Source organism: Ictidomys tridecemlineatus, chromosome 5, assembly GCF_052094955.1.
Source record: "Ictidomys tridecemlineatus isolate mIctTri1 chromosome 5, mIctTri1.hap1, whole genome shotgun sequence".
NCBI classification, from domain to species: Eukaryota; Metazoa; Chordata; class Mammalia; order Rodentia; family Sciuridae; genus Ictidomys; species Ictidomys tridecemlineatus.
In genome coordinates, this window is record NC_135481.1 from 99603679 (window position 1) to 99618509 (window position 14831).

Here is a 14831-nt window from a genome sequence, read left to right on the forward strand (position 1 = left end):
ACTGGCAGTGAAGGATCATTCTCATTACTTGTACCTGTTCTGTCACCTAGTCACATTAATATTTTTTATTTGGGATATTTTGATGGGTAAATGTTTATTTCATTTATATTTCACTGATAATTTACATTTCTTGGTCACTGGGATTTTTTTTCAGTTTGTTTATTGTTAAAAGGTATTGTTTTAAACATCAAACATGGCACCAAAATATGAGCCTTAAGACATCTTTACAACTGAAGAATACTATACTGAGGGCTGGGGTGTGGCTCAGTGGTAGGGCACTTGCCTCGTACCTGTGAGGCACTGGGTTCGATCCTCAGCACCACATAAAATAAATAAATAAAATAAAGGTATTGTGTCTGAATACCACTCAAAAAAATTTTTAAAAAAGACTCTGATGTTTGCAATTAATTTCTGACAACTGAAAAGTTATTAGTGATGCTGCTAATAATCAAATACTTTATTAGCTGAATGCAATTTATTCAATTATAAAAGCAAAGTTTCCCCTCCCTTTCTTATTCTCAAACCAAACCAAACCAATCATTTTTCACCTAGAAAGAACACTAATTTAAACAAATTTTAGCCAGTTTTAAATAAAACCCAGCATGCTCTAAAACATGGGAAAACAAGGTTGCCCAAAGTGAATATGATACTTGAAAAGATAAAACTCTTTGGCTGGATATGTTGCAAAAAGAGAAAAGTGCTTATGTCTTTCTAGCCATTTCTTCTCTCAGAGGCCTTGCTGCACCCTCAAGAGCTACTTGAGAAGGGTGGTGTGCAGGCCCAGTCATGCGGGCAGTTCAGGGCCAAGCATGTTGCAGTTAGTCGGCTTCACTCCTCAGCTGTCCTCCCTATGACTCTTAGCAATTTTTGTTTTAGGCCATCACACAGTAGGTTTCTTTTCCCAACTGAAAACTAAGCCGATGTGTTTGAACACGGTAACACAGTACTAGTCACGACGCTAAGTGTTCATGCTCCAAGTCCCCATGGGTGCCTCACAACATCCTGATGGAGAGCAGACCTGTTCATTCAGATTCTTCAGGTAAGTGCCTATCTAATTTTCCTGCCCATTTTGACTATCAGATTGTGGTTCTTTTATTATTTAAAGGAGTTTTGAGGAATTTTTTGCTGTCATTTTGCAGTGCTGGGGATTGAACCCAGGGCCTTACACACTTTAGACAAGAGGTCTATCACTGAGCCATACCTAGACCCTTCTTTATAGTTTTGGATATATATCTTTTGTCAATTATATGTATTATAACTAACTGCTCCCACTCTGAGATTTACATTTTCACTTTTAATAGTGTTCTTGATGAACCAAAGTTCTCTAATATGTAGTCTAAATGTATCAATTTTATCCTATAAGTATTTATGTGTCCCATTTAAGAAGTCTTTCACTACACTGCAATCCTGAAAATATTCTATTTATCTTCTTGGAGTTTATTGTACAGGCATACCTTGGAGATATGCAGCCTAAGTTCCAGACTATCAGAAACTATCACAATAAAACAAGTCACACATATTTTTTGGTTTTCCAGTTCATACAAAAGTTATGTTTACAATATACTGTAGTCTATTAAGTGTGCACTAGTATCATGGCTAAAATCCAATGTAAATGTCTTAATTTAAAAATACTTTATTGCTAGCCAGTTGCTGTGGCCATGCCTGTGTGTCCAGCAACTCAGGAGACTGAGGCAGGCAGATGGCAAGTTCAAGGCCATCTGGGGTAACGTATCAAGATTTTGTCTCAAAATACAATAAAATTTAAAAAGGACTGGGACATAGCTCCATAGTAGAGCACATGCCTAGCATGCACAAGGCCTTGAGTATTCAATCCTCAGTTACTCCCCCTCAACACACACAAAAAAACTGATAAAAATGTTAACAATCATCCAAGCCTTCTGGGAGTTGTAATCCTCTTCTTGGTGGAGGGTCTTCTCAATGTCAATGACTGCTGAGTGATCAGAGTGGTGGTTCCTGGGGGGGGGCTATAGCAATTTCTTAAAATAAAACAATAAAGTCTGCTGCAGCAGTTCACACTTCTTCCACAAAAGATTTCTCTGTAACATGCAATGCTACTTGATAGCATTTTACCCACAGTAGAACTTCTTTCAAAACTGTAGTCAATCCTTCAAACCCTAATGCTGCCTTATTAACTAAATTTATCTAATATTCTAAATTTTTTTTGTCATTTCAACAGTATTCACAGCATTGTCACCTGCGGTAGATCCCAACTCAAGATCCCCTGTTCCATCTGTAAGAAAGAATTCCGCTTCTATTAAAGTCATCATGAGATTGCAGCAAATCGGATACATTTTCAGATCCATTTCTAATTCTAGTTCTCATTATTTCCACTACATTTGTGGTCAGTTACTTCCTCCACTGAAGTTTTGTACCCCTGGAAGTCTTCCATGAGGACTGGAATCAACTTATCCCAAACTCCTACTAATGCTGATGTTCTGATCTCCTCCCAAGAATCAAATGTTCTTATGGCATCTAGAAATGGTGAATCCCTTCCAGCATGTTTTTGATTTACTATGCCCAGATCCATCTGAGGAAACACTATCTATGTTACTATCTATGTATTTCTTAAATAATAAGACCTAAAAGGTTAAATTACTCCTTCATTCAGGAGCTTCACTATGAATGTTGTACTAGAAGTCATGAAAATACACTAATCTCATTCTACATCTCCACCAGAGTTCATGAGTGACCAAGTATGCCATCAATAAGCGGTGATATTTTGAAAGGAATCTTTTTCTGAGCAGGTTTCAACAGTGGACTTAAACTATTCAGTAAGCCATGTTGCAAACAGATGTGCTGTCATCCAGGCTTTGTTCCATTTTCAGAGGGAGAATGAGCAGAGTAGACTGCCCTAGAATTTGCAGAATGGTAAATGATGACTCCCTTCAACTAAAAGTCACCAGCTGCATTAGCTCCTACAAAGGTATTCAGCCTGTCCTGTGAATCCAGGCACTGACTTCTCCTCTCTAGCTGTGAGAGCCTGGATGGCATCTTCTTCCAACATGAGGCTGTCACACATTGAAAATCTGTTGGTTTTTAGTGGACACTTCATCAATTATCTTACCTGGAAAACTTGCTGAAGCTTCTAAATCATTAGCATTTTCTGCTTTGCTTTGCATTTTTTGTTAAGGCAATGACGTCTTTCCTTAAACCCTATAATCCACCCTCTGCTACCCTCAAACTTTTCTTCTGCAGCTACCTCACCTCTCTCAGCCACCACAGAATTGAAAAGAGTTAGGGCATTACTCTAGGTTACACTTTAGCTTAAGGAAATGCTGTGGCTGATTTGATTTATCCAAAATACTAAAACTTTCTCCACATCAGCAGTAATGTTGTTTTCCTTTCTTGTCACTCATGTGTTGCCCCAAAGTAGCACTCTTTAAGTTCCTTCAAGAACTTTTACTTTGCATTCATAAATTGGCTAACAAGACGCCGTGCTTTCAGTCTAACTTAGCTTTCTACATGACTTCTTAAACAATCATTTCTAGCTTTTGATTCAAAAAGAGAGATGTGGGATTCTTCCTTAATTGAACACTCAGAGGTCACTATAGGGCTAATTCATCTATAAGAAGCAACTCTTCATCCATTAAAGTATTATCCTGAGATTGCAGCAATTTCAGGCACATCTTCAGATTTGACTGGCTAATTTTAACACTGTGTGTCCAGAGATTACAGAGACATGGGAGAGGGAGAGATAGGGGATCAGCTGGTTGGGAACAGTTTGAACACACACATTTATCATAAGATCGTTGTATTATATGGGTGAAGTTCATGGTGCCCCAAAACAACTTACATATCAACATCAAAGATCACTGATTATAGATCATCATTAACAAATATAACAATAATGAAAAAGTTTGAGGGCTGGGTTATAGCTCAGTGGTAGAGTGCTTTGCCTAGATGTGGGAGGCACTGGGTTCAATCCTTGGCACCACATAAAAATTAAAAAATTTTAAAAAGTATTGTGTCCATTACAACTAAAAAAATATTTTTTAAAAAGTTTGAAATCTTGTAGAATTACAAAAATATGACACAGTAACATGAAGTAAGCACATGATACGAGAAAAAGTGGCACTTACGGCTGCTCCATCCAGGATTATCACAAACCTTCAATTTTTAAAAAAATGCAATTATCTGTGAAGTGCAATAAAACAAAGTATGCCTAAACTGCCACTCACATTTTGATCAATAATCCATCTAACCTTGATTTTTTGTATGTGGTGTGAAGAGGTGAAGATCAAGTTTCCTTTCTTTCTTTGCTCTTAGGATATTCAATTACCCCAGCAACGTTTACCATCTTTTCCCCATTGTTCTATGATATAATCTTCATTGCAAATCACTCAGATGAATTTGGGTGTTTCTACTTTGTGGATATACTGCTAGGGCCTATCTGACTCTACAGGAGATTTTAAATAACTCTTGATATCTGATAGAGCAAATATTTCCATGTTCTTCTTACTCTAAGAGTATCTTCTCTATTTGCAGACTTTGTTTCTACATATATTTTGGAAACAACTAGTCAAATTTCATTACTTTAAAAAAAAGCTCTCTGGGATTATTGTTGGGATTGCATTTTATCTGTGAATCAAGTTGAGAAATAAATGATATCTTCACAATATCGAGTCTTCTACTCTATTAATATGTTATAGCCTTCCATTTATTCCTTAATTTATCTCAATAATATAATCTTCTGTATAGGGTTTTGCACAGTATTTGAACGTCCTTGTTGCTCTATGGTAAATGCTATGGTTTGAAAATGAGTGTGTCTCTCTAAAGATTCATGTGTAAGGAACGTGGTCCCCAGAATGGAGGCATTACAAAACCTGTGAACCTTTATGAGGTCAGGCCTAGTGGGAGGCCTTAGGTCACTGGGGTCATACTCTTAGAAGACCCTTTATTATATTTTATTTGAAGACAGGATCTCACTAAGTTGCTTAGGGCCTCACTAAGTTGCTGAGGCTGGCTTTGAATTTGTGATCCTCCTACCTCAGCCTCCAGAGCTGCTGGGATTACAGGTGTGTGGCACCATGTACAACTACCAAGAGTTTTTAATCACAATGGATATTAATTTTATTACCTTCTTTTGTGTCTACCAAGTGGATCATAACTTTTCTCCTCTAGTGTATTCAAATGGTGATTTACATTTTTAAAAAATTAAAACAACTTTGCATTCCCAGAAAACTCAACTTGGTCATTTGCATTTCTGAATTCATTCTCTTAATGTTCAGTTGATGACTCTTTGCACCTATGCTCAAGTGATATTAAATTGTCATTTTCCTTTCATCTGGAACATTAATTCTGTGTGAAGGATTTATTCTTCTAGTAAAAATCCTGTTTTTGATTATCTAAATAGTTTTTTTCACTTAATTTTTTAAGACTTTTAACTGAAAAAAAATATTCTATATTGGCGAGTCTTTTCTTTAAGTAAAGATAATCTAGACTTCACTATTCTGTGCAGAATAGGTATCACTCTACCATTCCTTTAAAAGCAAACTGTCGTTCCACTCTTTTATTTATTTATTTATTTATTGGACCAAGGATTGAACCCAGAGGTGCTTAACCACTGAACCACATGCCCAGCCCTTTTCATTTTTTATTTTGAGACAGAGTCTCACTATGTTGCTGAGGCTGGTCTTGAACTTGTGACCCTGCTGACTCAGCCTCCCACCACTGGGATTACTAGTGTGTACCACCACACCCAGTACACTCTGATTACTTTTAATATTTCTTTCTGTTCTGGTTTTACAACAGTTTTAACTTGTAATACCAAAATCTAGTACCCCTATGGATCCATTTTCACTGTTGCTTCTTTTAATTTTTGTTGATGGTGTCTCTTCATTTTGTATGTCTGGTCTTTTGTTTATTTGTTTTATTTCTTTTCATTTTTTAATATACTCTCCAAAACTGTTCTTCCAAAATCATGTGTAGAAATCATTTGAAGTCTAGAATGATCCATTAGAGAGAATTTCTCTCTGCTTCTACCAAACATCTGGGGAGATTAGCACTTTTCAGTCACCTTAATCCATGAATTCATTTGTTTTTGAAGCTGAGCTACAGTTCCAGCAATGGTCTTGTAATAGTCAGCTTTTCTTTACTATAACAAATACATGAATAACAAAATTAAAAAAAACAAGAAAACAAACAAACAAAAAAACAAATACATGAGATAATCAACTTATAAAGAGAAAAGGCTTATTGTGGCCAGTCCATATTGCCTCATTGCTTTCGGCAAGGCAGCACATTATAGGGGCAGCAGGTGTTTAAAGAAAAACCACTCACCTCCTGGAGGCAAAAGAGAGAAGAGGAAAGAACTTGGGTCCTACCATTACCTTTGAGAGCATGCCTTCCTACAGTGACCCAAAAATCTCCCATTAGTCCCTAGCTTTTAAGTGTTCTGCCATCTCCCCTCAGCTCCATGCTTACAACTAAGCCTTTAATACATGGGTCTTAAGATCCAAATGATAGCAGCCCCAATTCAAGGTCATGGCCTTTCATGGTCCTAATCCAGAGAAAATGGATGTCACTAAGTTTTCCCCAACTTGATGAATACTCAATGTTAATTCCTATCACCACAGTCCAAAGAAGCACTTTTCAGTCTTGCTGCTTGGCCTCCCCACTCAGAAATAATAGACTCTCATCTTTGGAACTCTACCACTATTTACTTTCACATGGATCATGGCCTGGAAATTCTTCATTATGCTGCTATCTCTCAAGTAACTTCGAGCAGATGTTTGTGTTTCATCCATATTTTCTAGTTGTCCTCAGTGAGAGACCAATGACCTAGCCTGCCATCACTAAAAAAAAAAAAAAAAAAAAGCCCATATTGCCTCTTCACCTTTTTTAATTTGAAGATCTTAGGAAATTTAACAAAAACAAAATAGATGATTAAAATTGTTTGCCTTCCCCTCTTATTAACAGTATCAAGTTTATCTACATAGGTTCTAGTCTCCTTTGACTTATCTTGTCACTCAGGTCATATATGATGAAGATTTTAATAAGATTGAAGTTTTAAATGGAAATGAAATTAGCACAAAAATAACAGAAGATAGCAGTAGATTTGAACATGATAAAGCCAATCCCCAAGGATATTTACAACCTTTATTTCATTTAAAAATTCATCTGAGACAAAAAGGCCCAGAAAAGGTCAATACCTGATAAGCAGAAAAGCAACAGGGACACATAGAAAAAATTCCACTCCAAAACATAAGCACAGGGCTGGGGATGTGGCTCAAGCGGTAGCGCACTCGCCTGTCATGTGTCCGGCCCGGGTTCGATCCTCAGCACCACATACAAACAAAAATGTTGTGTCCGCCGAAAACTAAAAAATAAATATTAAAATTCTCTCTCTCTCTCTCTCTCTCTCTCTCTCTCTCTCTCTCTCTCTCTCTCTCTGTCTCTCTTTTAAAAAAAAACAAAAATATAAGCACAGTGAGGAATTCCATGGAATGTTTGTGAGTGTGTATAAATACGTACATATTTTTTCTGGATTATCCCTGTTATTCAAAATTCAAAAAGCATAAAAGTATACAATGAAACTTTCACCATGGGCTGGATTGTGTGGCTCGGTGGCATAGTGCTTGCTTCGCATGTATAAGGCACTGGGTTCAATCCTCAGTACCACATAAAAATAAATAAATAAATGTGCCCATCTACAACTAAAAAAAATATTTTAGACAAATAAAAAAAAACCCTTTCACCAATGTCAATGCCTATCTCCAAAAACGATCAATGTTCCAGAGATACTTTATGCATATAAAAAATGTATATGTATATGCACACACATGCATGTTCTTTTTCACTAATATTGAGCATAGACACACTACTGTGCACTTCTGCTTTTGTCTCAGACTCTTTCAATAACTGTACATAAAAAGCTACTTCATTCTTTTCTATAGCTGATTAATATTTCATCAGATGGATAACCAATTTATTTTACCCAGTTCTCTGACAGACATTTATGTTTGTTCTAATCCATTATTCTTGTATGCATGTCATTAAATTGTAGTATGAATAAATCACAAACGTATAGGACTGATTCCTGGAAGGAATGGGTCAATGGGAAATACATTCTAATTTTGATAAATCTTTTTTTTTCCTTTCCTTTTTTTTTTGGGTGGGGGGACTGGGGATCAAACCCAGGGCTCTGCAAATTCGAGGCAAATGCTTACATCTCAGCACCTATTTTTGATAAATCTTGACGGATTGGCCTCTATAGCACCAATTTACAGTCTCACCAGCAAGAAAGTGTTATGAGTTAGGTTAAACATTTTTAAAATGTTAGGAGCCACTTCTCATAGTATCTTAACAGTTTAATATGTATAGGCAAAAAAAGGAGAAAATAAAATATTGTTTTTTAAGATTAAAGGAATGCCCTAAATTACATAAGAAGTTCTGGTAAAACAACTTGTAATTGGATTCAGAGAGACAGGAAGTGAAAAAAGGAGAAAGAAAAACACAAATTTATTTCCAGAAATATGAAGTATGAGAGGCACAATCATATTTGAGAGTGAGCAAGCAACTTTAAGCAGGTTTTTAGGTTTCCTATTTTTTTTTTTATTTTAGTTTTTGGCGAACACAACATCTTTGTTTGTATATGGTGCTGAGGATCGAACCCAGGCCACACGCATGCCAGGCGAGCGCGCTACTGCTTGAGCCACATCCCCAGCCCCTAGGTTTCCTAATTTAATTTTGTGAAATTTAAAAAAACTACAAAGAAGAAAAGGCCATTTTTTATAGTATAACTTCTAATATATCAGCCAAATATAAGCCAATTCTACAGTACTCTTAGATCAGCAAAACCAAGTCAGGTTTTACAAATTTAGATGGTATATATGAACATGTTTTTTTTTTTTATTTTAATGAACATGTTTATTTTCTAAGTCATTTTAAAGAATATTTTTTATTTCTAAATGATTAAAAAAGATGAATCCATCAAACTAATAATGTCATGGATATTATTTAGAACAAAATAAAAATTTGAGTCAAGTTAAAAAAAGTAAACAAGTAATATTGAAATAATAATTTCTAATATGAGAAATGCATTCCCATGGCTACTAACTAGCCAAGATCTTGGAAACAGTGATCAGAGAAGGAAAAATGGAGATCAAGAATAATAATTTAGGGGCTGGGGATGTGGCTCAAGCGGTAGCGTGCTCGCCTGGCATGTGTTGGGGGGGGGTTCGATCCTCAGCACCACATACAAATAAAGATGTTGTGTCCGCCAAAAACTAAAAAAAAAAATTAAAAATTCTCTCTCTCTCTATCGCTCTCTCTCACTCTCTCTTTAAAAAAAAGAATAATAATTTATAATAAATGGCAAACATGAGGCAGAAAAAAAGAAATTTTTTTAAAATAATTATTTTATATTTGGCAATCGTTTAAGTGTGAGTTTTCATGTTCCCAGAGTATAGTTTTGGTTATTCTGATCATGCCACAGATTCCAGCTTACTGTGTGTTTTATATTTTCTCTATAAAGAGAACCAAAAGACAGATTTTCTTCCAAACCATTTGAATATCAGGTTGAGGTTCTTTAGAACAGGTCTCAGAGGACTTACCCTTCACTAAATGAGGTGCAAGGAGATAATTAGCCTGGGATTTTTTTTTTTATTCCAATGCAGAGGAACCAAAAGCAGGTTATGTAGTTATAGACTCAAGAGGCTTAAATAAAAACAAATTGACTAAGTTTATGTGTCAACTTAATCCATTGACCATGTGATCCAATTTCTCCCCAGCCTTTAAGAAGGGGCATGCTCCTGAATGGTCATTCAGATTACATTTCTTGGATTGGACTACATGGACCAAATTATGACATGACTAATCAACTAACACTGTAAAAATAATACCACTACTAGAAAAAATAGCCATACAAAATTTTAATGTTCTGAAATAAAATCACAATAGAAAACTAATAAAGGCTCTTCAGCATAAACTTCTACCTTTCTGCACCATCCAATATAGTAACCACCAATTTTTAAATTAATTAATTTCCACTGAAATGGCCACAGATACAGAATATTTCTAACATTGCAAAAAGACTTAACTGCTCTTAGACCTACATTAGATCCAGAAACAAATTTACCTGATATATTTCCAGTCCTTAATATCTAAATGCACTGATAATTCTTGGGGTCATGTATACCAAACTAAGTTCTTTCTTCCGTAATAGACTTTGCATTTTATTTTCCCCAAAGTTCTCTAGACTTAACAAATTACCTGCTCTGAAATGATGCAACATGTGTGCCTCAGAGAGTTTCATGACATAAAGAATGATTTCCCTTCTCCCTTTGGGAACTGGAGGACCCAGATGCCCCAAATAAAAAACTATTAAAAACAATTATAGTTCATAAAACAATAAGAACACCATGACCACTGCAGAGTTAGTTCATAAGAACATAAACCCATTTCCTTTTCACCAAAACTTCAGCTAACAAACATGAAGACCCTCTGCAGAGAACAATTTTTAAAAACAAGTTATAGTTACTTTGGATATGACAAATTCCAGCTTTGAAAGAATAATATACTTTGAAAAAAACAAAATCCTTAATTCAATAACAAGTGACTATCTAACCTCATTTTTTTTTACTGATGTTTTCTAATAGAAGATAAAGAAAAAACCTCTTGCAATTTCATTTCTTAGCAGCTCTCCACTGCTTACCAGATCATTTTCCAGTGCAAAGGGCAGAAGGATCCAGACAAACTTCTAATTTTAAAGTTTTTTAGGTTTACTCCCAAGTCTATAAAATTCTGATCCAAGCTAAATGCAGCCTTTCCACAGTGTCTCGGAAACCCAGTTTAACTCTGACCTGGGATTTTCTCAAAAGGAACACAACTGACATTTGGAGCCGAATTCTCATTGCGGAGACAGTCCTGTGCTTTGCAGGATGACAGCAACATCTCTGGCCTATACTCACCAGATGTCAATAATAGGTGCCCCCAGTTTGACAACCAAAAATGTTTCCAGACATTGCCACATGTTCTCTAGAGGTGCAAAATCATTCCTGGTTGAGAACTACTGCTCTAACCCAAGAAGCATTCTTTTTTTTTTTGGGGGGGGGGGTACTGGGGATTGAACTCAGGGGCACTCGACCACTGAACCACATCCCCAGTCCTTTTTTTTTTTTTTTAAAGAGAGTGAGAGAGACACAGAGAGAGAATTTTAATACTCATTTATTTATTTATTTATTTAGTTTTCGGCGGACACAATGCCAGGCGAGCACACTACCATTGAGCCACATCTCCAGCCCCCCAAGAAGCATTCTTGGCTTATCTCAGCCCTAATTTCCCCACATTCATGGATGCTTCTTCATATTTTTCTGCTGGCACTTTCTTTCACTATCCAACTCAGCCAACATTTACAGAACCTCTAAGATAAGTCATCAAGGGTTCCAGGAGAAAAAATAGGCAAGACAGATTACATACCTTCTTTCAAGGAGGTGGCTTAGGAGACTAGTACATGAAGAACTTTAATTAAAGACACCCAATCATATAACATAACTGTACATTTTTTTAACTATGGAATTCTCATCTCACCAAACTAAAAATACCTTGAGGGTAAAAATTATATTTTTTCCTGAAATGCCAATACTCGGTGGACAACAAAAAGAAACAACTGCAAATTTCAACATCACAGGTGGCAATTTCATATAGTCAGTAAAAATTCTAAAGCTAACTTGGATAAGTTAAGTTACCCTCCCTCGTGTATACTTTGTTCCTGTATAAAATGGTAAGAAAATGATGGTTGAAAGAATTAAATCAGATAGTAACAAGTAACTCTTTTTCTGTATTCTGGCACAGAGCAAGCATTCAATATATATAAGCTATCATTCCTATTATTAGCAATAAATCTTACCTCAAAAGGAAGAGCTTAACCTGGACTGCAATAATAAATCCCTACATGACGTAAACAGAAATCAACTGTCACATTACTTTCTGAGGAAAAGCAGAAAGTAAAAGCATTTCTACCAATGCCCTTGAAGGAAGACATGAACGCAAGAACCAGTCAGGGGAGGGAGGAACTATACTCAAAAACAAATCCACCGTCTTCAAATATATACTTAAGATCTTTCTATTTAAAATGTGAGTTGGGCTGAGTGTGTAGCTCAGGGGTAGAGCATTTGTCTAGCATGTGGGAAGGCCCGTGGTTTCAATCCCCAGCACCAAAAAAACTAAAATGCTTGGATATGATTGTCATAAACACATGAGAACCTAAAAGAAAAGTTATAACATGTTCAATTTATAAATACTGACGCACACACACAGGGGTGTTTATGAGACATACACTTTTTTTTCAGTGCTGGGGATTGAACCCAGTGGCTCTATTACTGAGCTACATCCCCCCACCAAAGGCACAGACAGAGGTTTATTTAGAAAAGTAGATACTTATCCAAGGGGTAAGGGGAATAATCTCAAGAGAGAGAGAGAGACCCCTTTGGGGTAAAGCAAGGAAAACATATTCAAGAGAGAATGAAGGCTATCTCCAAAGGGAGATACAATCCCCAGCTCTTTTTGAGACACAGTCTCACTAAGTTCCCCATGCTGGCCTTGAATTTGGCATCCTCCTACCTCAGCCTCCCCAATCACTGGGATTACAGAAATTTGACCAGGCCCAGAAAGACATAGCCTTATAGGTGCTTGTTTACTTAATATTTCTTTTAGAAATTAGCTTAGAATTTCTTCCCCAGCCCCCCATGGGAGGAATAGACAAACTTTAGATATGGCAAAGGGGAGTAAGGGGAATAAGGGGAAGGGAGGAGGCATGGGGGTAGGAAAGAGGGTGCAATGAGATGGACATCATTACCCTAAGTACATGTATGAAGACACAAATGGTATGACTCTACTTTGTGTATAACTAGAGACATGAAAAATTGTGCCTATATGTGTAATATGAATTGAAATGCATTCTGCTCTCATACATAACAAATCAGAATAAATAAAATTTTAAAAAAGAAATAAAAATTTCAAGGAAATTTTTTTAAATTACTGAAAAAAAAAAAAAAGAATTTCTTCCCCTCACTCCCCAGCACTGAGGAATGAAAAACAGGGCCTCACACTGCTGGGCAAGTGCTCTACCAACATGTTACAACCCCACCCCCGCTTAGAATTTCTATGGCTTTAATACTAAATATATGCCACTAATTTTTAATTTAACATAAAGCACAAAAAAATTCAAAATTTTAAAAGGCAAAAATTGTTAGATGTTTTATCTGTTGTTGCTGTTGCTGTTGTTTGGGGGGGGGGTTCTACCTCAGATTGAACCCAGGGCACTTAACCACTGAGCTACAACCCCAACCATTTTTTTGTATTTTTATTTAGAGACAGGGCCTAGTTAAGTCTCTGAGGCTGGCTTTGAACTTGTGATCCTCCTGCCTCAGCCTCCCAAGCCGCTGGGATTACAGCCATGCACCACCATCCTGGCTGTTAGACATCTGGGGTACAAGTATGAAAGCCACCACCAGTTAAAAGAGATACATCCAGGAATCCTCTGGCAGCACTGAGAGTTTAGCTGAGCAAAAACGGGCTTTAGTCTCATAATGGATAACGGAATGTAGTGGGTACCTTGGGCTTCATATTAAGTGTGTTAGACTCAAGGCCTCATACAATCCTCTCAAGGATCCTATAAGGCAAACACTATCAGTACCCACATCTTACAGAGAATGAACGTGAGAAAGAGAAGTTAAGGGACTTGCCCAAGTTTACTTAAGGAGGGAGAACTATACTCCAATCTAGGCTCCACGGATGTGCCTCAACCACTGTACTTCATGGTGTCACTTTAACTTCAAGCCTGGAAAATGATTTATTTACTGTTTGGCGCGCTCAGTTCTCTCCCCTCTCCCCTTCTGTATTTCAGAGACCATCCATCCTTTTGGATGCATTTGGTGTGGTAATCCCCAGACTGAAAGGTAAAAGTGGAATGCATTGTCCCTTTCATCTTTGCACAGTGAAGTAACCCAAACAGAGCAACTTGCTTGGGTGGAAATGGACAGTCCTGAACGAGAGCATGAGAGTCTTGGGGAATGGGGGAGCTCGCCAAAATTCCTACTGCAGCCTGTGTGCGGCCTTTGCTTTGACTACTGTGTTCTTTGCACACCTCAGCGCCTACCTGTTCGGTCCTGCTCCCGCCCGAGGGAAGGAGGGGGCGGCGGCGAGGGCAAGGATGGACCGGGGGCCTGAGTGCACCTAGGCGAGCGCGAAAGCGACGCTGCCAACCCGGATGAGGGAGAAGCGCGTGGAAAGACAGGGGCAGGGGACAGACCTGGGGTCGGCTGAGGAGACGGAAGCGGGAGGCGGCAGCCCAGGTGCGTGGGCCCACGGAGACGCTAGCGAACCCCGGCCGCAGCTCGAGGGGCGCCAGCAGAGCAACCCTGTCACTGACACCTGGGCTGGTCTGAAAGGAAGCGCGGCAGGAACCGAGGCATTTCGAAACGGAGAACAAAATAACCTCAAGCGCCCTCAGGGCCCGGGTGGCTGCGGCGGCGGGGACAAGGGCGCGCCTCAGGGGAAGCGGGCCCCGCGCGCGAAGGGGCTGCGGAGGTAGGTCCGCGCGGCCCGGGACCCCGGGCAGAGCGCCGCAGAGGCTCGCGCCGAAATGCGGGGCCCGGGGCGGGTGGCACCCACCCGCCGGCGCCCTGGCAATGCGTACCTGCGGCGGCCGCCAGGCTCCCCTCCACTCCGGAGCTGTCCCCGACGCCGCCCGCCGACCCTCGGCGGGCTGCGGGGCTCCAGAAGCCCGGCCCCTCAGCCGCCTGCCGGTTCGACATCTGCAGCCCGCGCCCGGAGCGTCTCCGCCACCAGCCGCCGGCGGCTCCGGAAAC

The 14831-nt window shown here is 38.7% G+C and overlaps 1 protein-coding gene across 3 annotated transcripts in view; it reads right to left on the reverse strand.

Moving 5' to 3' along the window:
- Tmed8 (transmembrane p24 trafficking protein family member 8) overlaps positions 1-14792 on the reverse strand; it is a 47425-nt gene extending 32633 nt beyond the window's left edge. Inside the window, exon 1 of one of the 3 annotated variants that reach the window (XM_078050600.1) lies at positions 14660-14792. The gene's annotated coding sequence lies outside the window, so the exon portion shown is untranslated. The remainder of the gene's footprint in view (positions 1-14659) is intronic. The other 2 variants (XM_078050597.1, XM_078050599.1) reach the window with 2 other exon arrangements.
- Positions 14793-14831: the final 39 nt, after the last annotated feature.